Source organism: Gorilla gorilla, chromosome 12, assembly GCF_029281585.2.
Source record: "Gorilla gorilla gorilla isolate KB3781 chromosome 12, NHGRI_mGorGor1-v2.1_pri, whole genome shotgun sequence".
In the NCBI taxonomy this organism is placed as follows: Eukaryota; Metazoa; Chordata; class Mammalia; order Primates; family Hominidae; genus Gorilla; species Gorilla gorilla.
This window is the reverse complement of record NC_073236.2, coordinates 131,257,359-131,272,928: the sequence shown is the minus strand read 5'-3', so window position 1 is coordinate 131,272,928 and position 15,570 is coordinate 131,257,359. Positions and strand designations below refer to the sequence as shown.

Genomic DNA, 15,570 nt, shown 5'->3' with positions numbered 1-15,570 from the left:
AGGCCGTTCTCACACTGCTATAAAGAACTGCCCGAGACCGGGTAATTTAGAAAGGAAAGAGGTTTCATTGACTCACAGTTCAGCATGGCTGGGAGGCCTCAGGAAACTTACAATCATGGCGGAAGGTGAAGGGAAAGCCAGACACCTTCTCCACAGGGCAGCAGGGGAAGAATGAACGCAGGAGAAACTACCAAACACTTATAAAACCATCAGACCTCGTGAGAATCACTCAGTCTCAGGAGAACAGCATGGGAGAATCCACCCCCATGATTCAATTACCTCCACCTGGTCTCTCCCTTGACATGTGGGGATAATGGGGATGATGGGGATTACAATTCAAGATGAGATTTGGATGAGGACACAGCCAAACAATATCACTACCTCCGTTAAAAAGCTGAGGATCTGCAGAGTGTTTCTCCAGGCATGATTAGAGGAGTGCCCAGGAATCCTGTGAAAATTTTAAATGCCTTGGCCTACTCCCTACTCGACCACAGATTCTGATAGGATAGGCAGGGGTGGGGGCGGGGCTACAAATCCATATTTTCCAGAAGCTTCCAGGCCTTTCTAGTGAGGTTTTCCTGGCAGAGCTTTCAAGAACACAAGAGTAAAATCCCATTACCAGCCAGATGACCATCAATTCTGAGCCAACATGAGAAGGTTGTTTATGGGGTTTTGTTGTCCTGCTCCACATAAGAATAACTTTCCTCACTATTTCCCTCATACTTGACTGAAAAAAGGGAGCGGGACGGGTGCCGTGGCTTTGCTCCTTGGTCTCTTGGCGGCTCTGCGGACTCAGACGTGTTGCTCGCCTCTGCCTCTCAGCTTCTTCCTCACGTCACACGGAGCCTGAAGCACAGCTGCTTCCTCAGGGCGTGCTCAGGGCTAAATGCACACCTCTTGCTGGCCCAGCCAGCGCCTGATGCCCTCCTACTCTTTGCTATCAAGTTCTAATCCCTGTGAGCAGAGAAATGAACAGCAAACTCCGTGAAGGGGACTTAGCATCACCACTCGAGGGGAGAGTGAAAAACTACTCACACTGCCGAGAAAACTTCAGGTTAGCTGAGCATCAGCCCTGTGCAGGCACAGACTTCAAAGACCCAGGAGAGGCTAGAGTAATTCCAGCACTTTGGGAGGTCAAGGCAGGAGGATCACTTGAGCCCAGGAAGCTGAGGCTGCAGTGAGCTATGACTGCACCACTGCACTCCAGCCTTGGTGACACAGCAAGACCCTGTCTCAAAACAAGCAAATAAACAACAACAAAAAAAAAAACATCCAGGAGAAATGGAGTGTGTCGTCTTCATGGAATGAGAGCTGGAGTCATGGGCTCTGGAAGACAGGCATGGCGTGGGGAGGAGCTGGTCTTTAGGCAAGGGATCCCCCAGCCGGGGAGGTTCCAAGCACTTGTCACACATCCGCTAACTTACCTTAAGGGTACAAAGAAGTCATGTAAATGCTTCAGACTGTGTAACCTCCAGTTTTCAAAGTAACTGACATGCCACAGACCACAGATGGCAAATGTTTCCTCCACAGGGCCTATCAGGTGGCTGTGGCTGCCCGCACACTGTGTTAAGAAGAATTCTGGGCCGGGCGCGGGGGCTCATGCCTGTAATCCCAGCACTTTGGGAGGCCGAGCCAGGTGGATCATGAGGTCAGGAGATTGAGACCATCCTGGCTAACATGGTGAAACCCCATCTCTACTAAAAATTACAAAAAATTAGCCGGTCATGGTGGCAGGTGCTTGTAGTCCCAGCTACTCGGGTGGGGGAGGCTGAGGCAGGAGAATGGTGTGAACCTGGGAGGCCAAGCTTGCAGTGAGCCAAGACCACACCACTGCACTCCAGCCTGGGCAACAGAGCGAGACTCCATCTCGAAAAAAAAAAAAAAAAAGTGATTCGGAGCAGCAGTAAGGCTCCACCAGGCCTGCGTGAAGAGCGGCCACACTCGGGCCCCGGGTTTGCCATTCTCACATTGGCAATATCCATGAATTCAGGGATGTGAGTGAGCACATCTTCTGACACATTCCTCCAAAAAGTCAAGGATTCACCCTGGTAACTCTAAGTCCTCTTGGGGCAGAAACTCCTTTGACACTCAAAACACAGGTCCTTTCTCCACTCACACAGAAGAGTTTGCAGGCAGTTTCCTTCAGCATACGAACCCCAGATCTGATACAAAAGGACAAATCCTGTATGATTCTGCTTATATGTGGTACCTAGAGTAGTCACGTTCGTGGAGACAGGAAGTAGAAGGGTGGTTGCCAGGGGCTGCGGGGAGGGGAATGGGGAGTGGCTGTCTAATGGGCAGAGTTTCCATTGGGGAAGATGAAAAAGTTCCAGAGGTGGATGATGGTGATGGTGGCACAACGTGAATGCACTTAATGCCACTGATTGTCCATTTAAAAATGGCTTAAATGGGCCAGGCGTGGTGGTTCATGCCTGTAATCCCAGCACTTTGGGAGGCTGAGGGAGGTGGATCACGAGGTCAGGAGTTCAAGACCAGCCTAGCCAACATGGCGAAACCCCATCTCTACCAAAAATATAAAAAATTAGCTGGGTGTAGTGGCTGGTGCCTGTAATCCCAGCTACTCGGGACGCTGAGGCAGGAGAATCGCTCGAACCTGGGAGGTGGAAGTTGCAGGGAGCTACTGCACTCCAGCCGGGCCACAGAGCGAGACACCATCTCACACACACACACACACACACACACACACACACACAAGGCTTAAATGGTAAATTTTATGTTATACACATTCAAGCACAAGTTTTTTTGAAAAACAGCAGATCTGCAAAATGCCACTCCTAGGTCTTGTGGCTTTGTTCTCACACTGACGAGCATGCCAGTTTGTCTTTGCTGGGGAGTTGATCAACCCTCAGGGTTCCCTGTGCTTCCAGCAGTACAAAGGCCCAAGCTGTGTCTCAGACACCAGGCTCATAGCTCCCTGACGCTGACCCCATTCGTGATCCTGGGTGGGCCACGCAGGGTAAGGACGACTGGGCTTTCTACCTGAAGCTCTCGAACTGCACTCATGTTCCAGAAAGAACCTCATCTCATCTTCCGAGGGGGGCAGGATTGTTTCCGCTGGAATTTGGTGCCAAGATCCCAGGTTGACTCCAGTTGTCACAAGTCCCAGGTTTTCTCGACTCTAACAGAGGAGCCCAAGCAAAGGGACACTCCCAGAACACCCGGGAGGCTTATCCTTCCGCCGCTCCTTTGGTTTTCCTTGGACTCTCTGCTTAGAAACCTACAACGTGAAATCCAGTCATGGAAGCAGCCACAGAACAGTTGTTTTTTTCTGGTCAAATTTATTACATGATAAATTAGTATATTGTTATATAATCATTTCAATATAGAGTGTATAACAGCATGCACATCTCTGTCCCCCAGCCCAAGAAACAGCACATTCAGCATGCACCACTGAAGCTCCTGGAGTAAACCTCCAGCCCTGGTCCTCGGCCCCCGCCTGGAGAAGTAACCATCTGGATTCAGCACTCCTGGCCCTCCGCACTGCTCCATACTTTCATACTCACGTTGGAAACAATGAGTAGTGTTGTGTTGTTTGTTTGAACACTCTGGATACACCAGCATCATATTGGACATATACTTCTGTGGCCAGGTGGTCTTCTCCCATCCTTATGTCTTTTATCTTCATCCATTTTGACGTGTGCAGCTCTAGTCCATTTATTTTTACTGCTCTCTAGAACTCCACTGTAGGGCACTCCCACATTATCCCCTCTCCCATAGATGGAAACTTAGATGTTTTCATAATTACAAACAAATGCCGTGGTCAACACGTGTGCACATTCATTCGCATGCCCATGGCTGGAACTGTGGGGTCAAGGATGGGCACATCTTCAGTTCTACTCAGAATGCCCCTTTGCATTCCAGTGTGGTGGGATTGATGCCCATGCCCCCTGGCAGTATTGGAGAATTCCCACTGCTCCACATCCTCACCAGATTACCAGATTTTCTGTTGTCAGTCAGACTTTTTAATTTTTGCCAATCTCATGGATGTGTTGCGCCATGGTAAACCAAGTCCTAACAAGGGCCAAGAGGCCTTATGCCAACACCATCTGGCTGCCACAATTCCACCCCCACACCACCCCACTGTACACCTTCCTACACTTATTTCCTATTCCCTTCCTGGACTCACCGCGTTTCTGCCACCCTGGCCTCGATGTTCCGTGTATGTACCAGGCACTCATGCCTTGGAACTTTTACACTGGCTGTTCCCTCTTCCACAAATGCTGTTCCCCAGGTACAGTCATGTTCTCTCCTTGCTTTCTTCAAGTCTCTGTGCAAATGTCACCTTCTCAGTGCAACCTATTGGAGCCACCTTATTCACAACTGTACCCAATCCTTGCTCCTGGCACTTCTCCTTTATCACCTACACCTTTATCACCTTCTAATAACCTATGTGATTCACTCACCAATTTTATTTCTTTGCGTCTTCCCATCAAAATGTAATATCCAGGTGGTGAGGGATTGTTGTTGATTTTGTTTCCTGGTATTTCCTAAGTTCTGAGGAGAGTGCTTGGCACATAATAGGCATTCAGTAAATACTTGCTGAACACATGGATGGATGAATGGAAGAATGGATGGAAGGATGGATGGATGGATGAAGTGATCGATGGATGATGGGATGAATGGATGGATGAAGGGACGAATGGATGGATGGATGGTTGGATGGAGCAATGGATGGATGGAGGAGCAATGGATGGATGGATGAAAAGATGAATGGATGAATGGATGGAAAAATGGATGAAGGGATGAAGAGTAAATGGATGGATGGATGGATGGATGGATGGAGGAATGGATAGATGGATAAAGGGATGAATGGGTGAATGGATGGATAAAGGGATGGATGGAAGTAAATGGATGGATGGATGGATGGATAAATGAATGGATGGATGAAGGGGCAAATGAATGGTAGACGATGGATGAAGGGATGAGTTGATGAAGGAATGGATGGATGGATGGGTGGATGGATGGATGAAGGGATGAATGAGTGGATGGATGGATGGACAGATGGATGAAGGGATGAATGGAAGGAAGGAAGGATGGATGGATGGATGGATGAAGGGATGGATGGATAAAGGGATGGATGGATTGATGAAGGGACGGATGGCTGGGTGGAGTGATGGATGAAGGGATGGATGGATGGATGGGTGGGTGGATGGATGAGGGGATGGATGGATGAGGGGATGGATAGATGGATGGATGGATGTCTTAAAGCTCAAAGTCATTTGTGCTACTATTCACACTGGCTGCAATTTGTGAGCTTGGAAAACCAGTCCTTTTTTCCAGCCTGAGGTAAGATTTGATTCTTCACAAGGCTGTTTCACTACTGACATGTTTTCATCAGATACGTTTGCATGTTCATTAACTCATGTAAACATTATTAAAAGGACTATGTAAACAGCTTCCTACACGTTTCCTCTTGCTTTCATTCAGGTATAATTATATGAAAACACAATGTACCATATGTGCCAATGGGCCATTCCCTTTCTTGTGCTTCCAAATGACAATTCCCCTCTGCAAACACACTCAGATACAGGTCTTTACATTTCTCCTTCTACTCCAAATCTAATCTGCCTTTTGAAGACAAAAATCTCAAAGCCCCTGCCCAATGATATGGCAGCCAACAATGTCCATTCTCACCCTAATATGGTCTAGGAACTCACTCTTACCTTTAAAAGTGCTTTGCAAATTGTAAAAGGGTATTCAAAAATGGTTATTTCCTCCTTCACTGTACCCTGTCACAACTATTCAAATAGTCATAAACATTCAATGCTGCCAAACATGACGGTGGTTTCCAATCCTCTTCACCCTACCCAAGTCCAACATGTCACCCCTCCAATAGTCACTATGTCCCCTCACACAGGAAACATCTCAGAAACAGTCATGAGTGTCCTGACAGCTGCAGAGGAATAAGTATGCTGAAGGTCACTGAAAGCGACTGGCCAGCAGCCTCTAAATCAGTTTTATTTTCTTCCTGGCATACTACTCGTCTAGATCTTCCAGCCCCCTCCCTTGCAGTTAGGTGTGGCCATGTGACCGAGTTCTAACACAGTGGTTCTCATCCAGGACAATTTTGCCTCCCGGGGACATCCTCCTCCAATGTCTGGAGAGGAGGCAACTGTGGTTGTCACAACTGGAGGAGAGAGGAGAGTTCTATGGGAATCTAGTGAGTCTCTGAGGCCAGAGAGCATCCTGCTGAACATTCCACAATGCACAAGACAGCCCCTCACAACAATAAACACCATTCACAGGCTTTGTGGCTTTGTTCTAACTCTGATTAGCCTTTGGCCAGCTCAAATGCCCATGGTGCCAAAACCCTACACTCACCCTGTACTAATAGTTGAGAAACCCAGTTCTAACCAATGGAATGTGAGCGAATGTGTTGGAGTCAATTCCTTGCCTGATCCATAAAAACCAGCCAAGTGCAGTTGTCCAAGCTCTTTCCTCTTCCTTAGTCTCAGTGGAGATGATCCCAGGCAACTTGGAAGCCACACGCTGAATACAATGGGGCCACAAAAATGGGAAGAGCTTACATCTGTCACTGCTTGAATGAGAGCTGTCTGCCCATCAGTAACACACACTTTGCACTACGAAATAAACTAGCATGTTAGAGATCTGGGTTTGTTCAAGATACCAGCTGGCATTAGCTAACTCAGTCACAAATACTTTTGCTTGTTTTCTTGAATAGATTCTCCAATTTATGGAGCTCCATTTGAGCCAACATCACCTGGGGGACATCTGGATTGGCCAGTCCTATTTCAAGTGGGAGAGGGACCTCCAGGGTACATTTCTCTGGAAATCAACTTATAACTGATATAACGAGCTGGCTTATGCAAAGACACAGGAGGGGTCTGTGGGCCCATTTAAGTCTCTGAGGAACTTTTGAAATTGGTCCTCTTTAGATAAGCTCGCTACAGTTCACCTCTGGCCATTCTAGTCCTATAGGACTTCAAATTTGAATCTCTATACTCTATATGCTGCAAGTTTAGTCGAAGATACCTTCTCTTGCCCAGTTATCTTAACCAGTCAGAGCTTAGTAAAAATAAATGCAAGTTCCTATTTCTTTACAGATTTACTATATCTGTCATAAGGCGTTTTTGCAATTGTAGTGATCATTTACTGAGGAGGTTGCTAAATTTAGCAGATGAAATATAAGGACATACTCATACTAAGAAAAATTTTTCTATTCATTGTCCAGCCAAAACTTAAATTTAAATAGGTTTCCTGCATTTTATCTGGCAACCGTATTTACTGAGCACTTATATTTTTCCAGGTACTACGTCTGAGATACATTCAAATCCTCAAAATAACACTGAGTGGGGCGCCACTATCGTCTCCATTTTCAAATGGGGCAAGAGAATGCAAAAGGCTAGGTTCTCTCCCTGGGTCACAGCCCACCTGCCATTGGCAGTGCTGGGATCCCAAAGCAGCCAACACATGGGCTCTTCTCGCCTGATCCAATGCTCAGAGGTGTGCCCACAGGCAGGATCTGCTCAGGGAATGCTCCCTATTTCACCACCATTCCTTTAAAACCTACAGAAAGCATAGTCTTTTTTTCTAATGGGCAATCGTCAAAATACAGTGGCTGTAAGGGAACCTGAAGATGTGGTGCGGATGGTTAAGAATATCTTATTTAAAACTTTCATGTTTTGGAACTATTGTAAAATATCCATAGTAAATACTTCCTTTTTTAAAGCTTGCATTTCTCTCAGAGATAGGTAAATGGATGTGATCCAGTTTCAGCAAGTCTTAGGAGGTGACTCAGTGCAAACATCAGGAGCACAGACTTTGAAGTCAGATGGGCGTGGGCTTAGATTCTGGTTCCACCATCTCCTGGCCGTTCTGGCGTGGGCAGGTTACCTGGGCATCCTTCACACTGGCAGTTTGCTGGCCTGCAAGATATGAAAGCAGCAGTCTCCGTCTGAGGGCTCTGTAAGGGCTTAGTGCAGAAGCAGGTGAGGGAGCGCTGCCCATCCTTTACACATGGGAACCTGGGGCTCATGGTGACTCACCCTAGAACACGCTGCAAACCAGGGGTGCAGGTGCTCCCAGAGACGAAAGAAACAAAGGACTGGGTGGGAACCAAGAGCTCAGGCTCAGGGAGGGACAGACTGGGGGAGCCCTCAGACTCACCCCCCAGGCCCCAACATGCACCCCACCCCCGTAACAGCAGCAACCAAAGAACCTCATTCCACTTTATTGCGAGGATTGCCTGCTTCTGCATTTCTTTAGTGGTTCCGCCTGGAGAATTCAGGACTCATGACTTGAACTAGCAGGACTTGATGAACTGTAACTGCATCCACCCACTCCTGACTGCTTTCTCAGGATCAGAAATGGCCACACTGGGATTGTGTCACTGGGCGACACCATCCCAGGAGTTCCTGCACCTTAAATCAACAAGACAATGGGAGAAAGAGCCTGATCCTAACCTGGAAGCATGATCATCACTCCACACTCAAATTCTTTACATTGTTGTTGTTTTTTTTTAATGTTGAAATCACTTTAAAATCTTGATAAAGAGAAGTGACGCCTCTGAGATGTTTCTGTGACACTGTTTCTGCAGTGTCTGGAGGTACCAGATGCTCTCACTGCCTTTCCAGGAAACTGTGCGGCCCACAGGCAGTCACCTCTCACCAGTGAGGCTTCCTTGTGTCTCCAGGGCCCCTGAGCTGGTACCATTCATCATACTTGGTTTTGGTTCAAAACATACAGTCATCACATAGGATTATAAATTCTATATCTTGGGGGATAGTTGGTAGGGGTTCTTATTGGTTAAAAGAAAATCCTAAGAATATACTAGACATATATCAAATAAAACCTGTATTTCTTTTAAAATTAAGGCACTTTTTGGTGGGGTGCAGTGATGCCTGTAATCCCAGCACTTTGGGAGGCTGAGACAGGCAGATGACTTGAGCCCAGAAGTTCGAGACCAGCTGGGTAATATGGTGAAAATCCATCTCTACAAAAAAATACAAAAATTAGCCAGATGCAGTGGCTCACATCTGTAATCCCAACACTTTGGGAGACCAAGGCAGGAGGACCACTTGAGCTCAGGAGTTTAAGAACAGCCAAGGCAACATGACGAAACCTCGCCTCTAAAAAAATACAAAAATTAGCCAGGTGCAGTGGCATGTGCCTATAGTCCCAGCTACTCGGAGGACTAAGGCAGCAGAATTGCTTGAGCCCAGGAGGTAGAGGTTGCAGTGAGCTATCGCACCACTGCACTCCAGCCTGGGTGACAGGAGTGAAACCCTGTCTCAAAAAGAAATGAATAGCTGGGTGCTGTGACACATGCCCGTAGCCCCAGCTACTTGGGAGGCTGAGGTAGGAGGATTGCTTGAGCCCAAAAGGTTGAGGCTGCAGTGAACCATGATCATGCCACTGTACTCCAGCCTGGCCAACAGAGTGAGACCCTGTCTCAAAAAAAAAAAAAGGCAGGTTTGTTGGGTGTAGGGATATGTTTATTTTATGCACTATAAATCATGTTGTTATAAAACTTTCAGGAAAAATACACAAATAAATTATCAATGATTACAACTATAATGAATGCACAAGATTATACCTAGAAACTCTGTACCCCCAATTTCTCTTTTGGAGGCCACTTTATGAAACAAATCACCCACAAAAGTATTGGCTTACGACAATGAGTTACTCTACAGTCCCACTGGCCAGGCTCCAGCAGGCAGCCTCACGATGTCTTGTGTGCGTGGTCAGTTGGTGGCTGGGGCTGAGGTTATCTTACTGGGTTGGACATCCACGGAGTCCTCTTTTATTCCCAGCCAGGTGCTCAGCTAGGATGACTGAGGCTGGCCCCTTTTTTAGCCCTTTCCATGTGGCCTCTTCATGCCACCAGCTTAGACTTCCTCACTGCATGGTGATCTCAGAGATGTCTGCATTTGTTACATGGTGACTGTAACAGAGAAGCCAAGAAACCAAAACGTTTTAGACTATAACCGTCCCACTTCAACCAAACGCCACAGAAAAGACTGTGGCCCCAACTCTAACCCCATCAGCAAAGGGGAGTGAAGAGCTAGATGGCCCCCCTCAGTCTGCTGTCAGAAGACGCCACCCTGAACAACAGGATGGTGTCAGAGAAGGTGCAGTGGGGAGCAGACAGTCATCCCTGCAGGTCAGCAATGAGCATCAGCAGAGGCTACCTGGAAGCCTGAACACCCACCCACCCCATCCACCACCCAGGGGATAATCAGGCACTGCTCTCTCCCCACTGAGGTTGTCAAGGTTGAGTAAGAACTGCGACATTCATCACCTTCCAATGGTAAGATGCCTCTACCCCACAATGTCAGTGGAGGCCACATGAGGAGCACCTCCTCCCAAGCCAGGGTGGTGCAGCAGAGGCCTCTATAATAGAAGATTTAAATAAGCTCCAGATCATAGCATTACCCCCAAAACGCCCAGGTTTCAAGAAAAAAGAAAAAAAATCATTCATCATTCCAAGAACCAGGAAAAGCTCAACTTGAATGAGAAAAGACAATCAACAGTTGCCAACACTGAGGTGACACAGATGTTGGAATAATCTGACAAGGACTCTGCAGGGGCCATCAGAAAAATCTTCTAATGAGCAATTATGAACAGGCAAAAAAAAAGATGAAAAAATAGAAAACTCAGTAAAGAAGCAGAAGATGTAAAGAAGAATGAAAGGGAAATCTTAAAACTGAAAAATACAGTAACCAAAGTAAAAACTCATTGAATGGACTCGAAAGCACAGTGGAGAGGGGAGAGGAAACCATCTGTGAACCTGAAGACAGAACAACAGAAATTGCCCCACTGAACAACAGAGAGAAAACAGATTTTTTAAAAATATATTAACATAGTCTCAGGGACCTCTGGGATTATAATAAAAGATCTAACATTAGTGTCACTGGAGTTCTGAAAAGAGAAGAGAAAAAGGGCACGGCTGAAAAAGCATGTGAAGAAATAATGGTTGAAAATTTCCCAAGTTTGGCAAAAGAAGCTGTCTAGAGAACCTCAAACAGAATAAACCTAAAGAAATCCATGCCTAGAGAGATCATAGGCAAACTTCCAAAAATGAAAGACAAATCAAGGAGAGAGAAACCACACCTTACTTACATTGGGGAAAAAGCAATTCAAATAACAGCAGATTTCATATGAGAAATCAGATTTTGTCATGAGAAACCTTGATAGAAGGAAGAAAGCACCACAGAATGTCAGGTGCTAAAAGGAAAAAACACCGTTAACCCCAAATTCTATATCCAGCAAAAATGTCCTGCAGGACTGAAGGCAAGAACAAGACTTCAGATGCAGGAAAACTAAGTGAACATGTCACCAACACACCTACCCTAAAAGACTGTCCAAAAAATGCTCTTGAAACAGCAGGAATTAATCAAAGGGAGAATAATGGAATATCAGGAAGGAAAAAAGAACAAAGGAAAAAGAGAAAATGCGGGTAAGTGTAACAGATTTTCCTTCTCTTGAATTTCTAGAAACGAGTGTACAGTTTCTTAAAGCAGGCGTCCCCAAAACCCCAGGCAGTGGGCTGGTACCGGTCTGTGACCTGTTAGGAATCCCAGGCAGAGCAGGAGGTCAGCAGTGAATGAGCATTACTCCCTGAGCTCCGCCTCCTGTCAGATCAGCCACAGCATTAGTTCTCATGGGAGCACAAACCCTACGGTGAACTGCACATGCCAGGGTTCTAGTCTGTGGGCTCCTTAGGAGAATCTAATGCCTGATGATCTGAAGTGGAACAGTTTCATTCCAAAACTATACCCCTAGTACCCACCACCCATCCCCCAGCCCCACTCCCTCAACCCTCTCCCAACCCCCCACTGGAAAAATGGACTTCCATGAAACCGGTTCCTGGTGCCAAAACGGTTGGGGACCGCTGCCTTAAAGGGTCCAAGTAGGCTCATTCTCACCCAGCAGTCTGCCTACTGCAGGGTTCATTTAAGAGGCCAATTATTTATCCAGGGCTCATTTAAGAGGCCAATTAGTTATCTGAAGCTTCTCAAATTGTGGTCGCCGCACCACCGGCATCAGCATCTCCTCGCCATGCTTGCTTAAAATGCTATATCCTGGGCTGCTCACCAAACCTACTGAATCAGAATTTATACAGGTGGCCACAGAACTCTGGGTGTAAACGTGGGTTTCTTACATAGACTAAGGTTTGAAAAGTCCTAAGATGTTAGTTGACCTTTAGTTAACAAAGGGTCAAGCTCAGTCATTCAGTGTTAACTTGGAAGAAAAATGAGAACAAACTGTTTTCACAGATTCCTGGCTCTTGGCAATCCAGCTATCCAGGAGTGGAATACATTTCAAGGTTAAAAGAGTAATCAATGCTCCACCTGGAGTCAAGGTTACACACCTTTGCACAATGGCAGGCTGTCCTAGGAAGTGTTGGCTGGAGTCTAGGCCACCACAGAGGAGTCTGTCATTCACGTGTGCCTGCGTTTCTTCCTCTCTGAAATGGGGGCAGCCTTTCCAAACTCTTGGGCTCAAGGTGAACAGCAAAAGAGGTGTGCCGTGCACAGGCGTGTAAAAGACTATTTTTTACCTAAAGTGAATGTTTACTCTCTCCTTAAAGAGGGCCTTCGTGTTGCTCTTTTTTCTTTGAAATGGAACGTCTGTCTCTGTATTCTTCACACAGAATCCTAGAAAGTCAGGCATGATGGTTAAAATTAAATGTATGCCTTAATTTACCCATCCTTTTCTGCGGAGTCCTGATGAAGGGCAGGCCTAGGACTAAACAGGAGAGAGGCCCTGATGTCAGCGGAGGCAGGAAGAGGCCGGGAAGAGCCCAGGACCCACCGCAGAGCTAACCAGGGCGATGTGCGCTCCACCAGCTAGAGCGCAAATCCTTCGCCCCGTGCCTAGGACTGCTCCTCCAGGAACTCCTCCAGGTCCCCTCCGCCCGCGGTGTCTCCACGTTCCCTCCTGGAGATGCAGCCTTAGGTCCTGCCCCTCCCGCAGAATGGTTTGCGGTGACGCGCGGCTGGGGTCTTGCAGGACCCGCGCACGCACTCTAACTGGAAAGGAGAAGTCTGCAAACTGTCATTATTATGAGGAGAGGGCTGAATCTGGGAGTAAACGCCTTAAAGATGCGGCAAGGGGAAGAAGGAGTTCAAACTATTGAAAAATCTGTCCACCAGCCAACTCGCACTGGCGCCGCCTGGGTAACACCAGTGCCCGGGCGATTGGTTCGCCTGCCTCCCCGGCCGAGAAAGGGCTGTGCCCCAAAGCCCTTGTCCTGTGCTCAGGACAAGTACGTCCCGGCCAGGCCCTAGCCCGTCCCAGGGACCGGGACAGGGCTCACAGGGCGGCTGCCCCAGCTGGGAGCGCACGTGGTGCGAGGCAGGCGGGTTCCTCCTCACTGAAGTCATGGACTTGGCTCGCTGCGGAGGGGCCGGCGCGCGAACGTGGCTTGAGCCAAAAAAGAAAAAGCGCACACAATGTGTTTATTGTTAGGGACTGCAAGCCGGGGCCTCGGGTTTTGCTTTTGGTGCCGCATTATAATATTAAGATGCAGTTTGATTCCGGACAAGCCCGCCCTTGTCGCTGGCTGGGGCGGATTCCCACGGACGCTGGTGGGCAGAGGGGGGGTGGCCTGGGTGCTGCTGCGCTGTGGCGCGGGGGTGCACAGCGGATGGAGGGGGGGGTCCCTGCATGACCTAGGCTCCCTGCGGTGGCCGGACCCCAAGACTCGCGCCTCGGGGCGGCGCAGACAAGGCGACGCCAGCCCCGCTCCCGCCAGCTCGCGGGCGGCCCAAGATTGTTTTCCAAGACCTTATCTCTCACTCAAGTTAATTTTCTTTTTTAATTTGGTGATCGGAACAAAAGACACAGGAAAATCCTTTGTGAAAGCTAACGCAGCCACAAATCGGGGCACTTCACAGCATTTGTAACAAAATATTTGCAGTGCCCGTAGTTAAGTCGGCCCCTCCGCCAAACTTCCCAAACTTTGCTTTCTTTGAACCAAGCTGAAAAGTGATCTCCCTAAAAGGGGATCAGAAGATTGCAAGCAATTGGATTTAGCACGGAGTTCTACCTGGTGCTCTAGAGAGCTCTGGGCACACAGGATGGTGCGGGAATCCTGGAAAGAATTACAGCCTGAATGGTGGCAGGGCAGGGGAGGAGCCACTGTTAAGCCGTGGTAGTCGCTGAAACGCTTTGTTAATGCCATTTATTAGCTGTATGCGACAAGAAGTGTAAGAGGTTAGGCAGGTCTTCAAAAATATCCAAAAAGAGAAAAATAAACATTCCCTTGTTTGCTTTTTGTGGCTTTGCTCATTTTCTTCCCCTCGAGTGGCCCTTCATCTAAGGCTGTTTTAAACCCAAAATCGGTTATCTGGTTTCAGGGTAAGGGCTCCCTCTTGCCAAGGTATTAAATAAACAAGTACAGCAAAAACTTGAATCCTTATGTAATCCAGATGCCGTTTCCTCGAAAACCACAACAAATGCTGCTAAACCAGATAACAGGACCGGGAACATTCGGCCCCCCAACCCCCACCCAACACACAGCCTCCGCCCCCAGCTTTAGGGCCGGCAGAGGACATTTATGTTCAGGAACTCCTCTCCAGAACAGATGATAAATAATTGCTACTAACACTCTCAACTGCTGATGAGCACCCTTGAGGGATCCGGATGCCATAAACTGTCCGGGAATGTTGGCATCTGGTTTTTAAAGCCAGGACCCCAGGAGGCGTCTGCGTCTGCAAGCTGACTTGGAAGTTTCTGGCCTCTTGATACTCTCAGTCGAAAATGGTGCATTAGAAAGGGGATTGGTCTGGCCCGCGCTTTGTAGTGGTAATGAGGGCGCGAATCGCGCTAGGCTCTGCCGAGCAGGAGGACTGGGGCTGCACATCCTCCCGGCTCCCCCAAGGCGGAGAGGGGGACCGTTCTGGAAGAAAAAATTGTTTATGCGCAACCTCCGAGGGTTCCGAGGAGTTAGGCAGTAAGACGGTGTGGAGGTTGGGGGGGCGGGGCGAGTCTTTCAATCTTTCAAAGGTATTTTTAGGAATCCAGGATCAAAGCCATTCGGCGAGAAACCGAAATAATCCAAAGGAGTAAATAAATCTCGCCATGTGCTAAGACAGTGACCTTCTCCCCATCCACCCTTCCCTCGCGCCAGCCCCACCCTGAACGCCTCGGTTGCAAAAACAAAATAAAGCAAAACCTTTTGCTTTGGCAACCTCTAAGCCACATTATGCCTCCTTTTGCAAAAGGAAGATTTCTTTCTTCTCCCCCTCCCGGCTTTTTTCCTTCGTCCTCTCCTCCGCCCCTCGCCCGCCCACCCACCCCCCGAGCCCTTTTCTTTTCTTCTCGGTCCTCTTTCCTTCCCCAAATCACTCGAAACTTAAGACGTGCAGCGGCTGCAGGTGCGCGCGGGCCGGCGGCCGGGCCTGGGCGAGCCTGGGACTGCCGGGCCTCGCAGGCATTGATCAGCTGGGCGCGCGCGCTGAGTGACGGCGCGGTTGCCATGGCAGCCGCCTGAGCGGCGCCGCGAGGACAAGGCTGCAGGGCGGCGTGAATGGGCGGCGTCACGCGCCTGGCGCCAGAGAGTCTGCTCCGGGGCTCCGGCTC

At 48.3% G+C, this 15,570-nt stretch overlaps 1 long non-coding RNA gene across 2 annotated transcripts; it reads right to left on the bottom strand.

The window, feature by feature from the left end:
- Positions 1 to 3,287: 3,287 nt before the first annotated feature.
- Positions 3,288 to 15,234, bottom strand: LOC134756813 (uncharacterized). 2 transcript variants are annotated; one of them, XR_010130070.1, is made up of 5 exons: positions 14,595 to 15,234; positions 12,356 to 12,641; positions 9,655 to 9,925; positions 8,201 to 8,402; positions 3,294 to 7,907 (listed from the first exon to the last, which is right to left on the bottom strand). It is a non-coding gene; the product is annotated as an uncharacterized lncRNA (long non-coding RNA). The 2 variants fall into 2 exon arrangements; XR_010130069.1 differs by having other exon boundaries at positions 3,288 to 7,907; positions 12,356 to 15,234.
- Between the last annotated feature and the right edge of the window lie 336 nt (positions 15,235 to 15,570).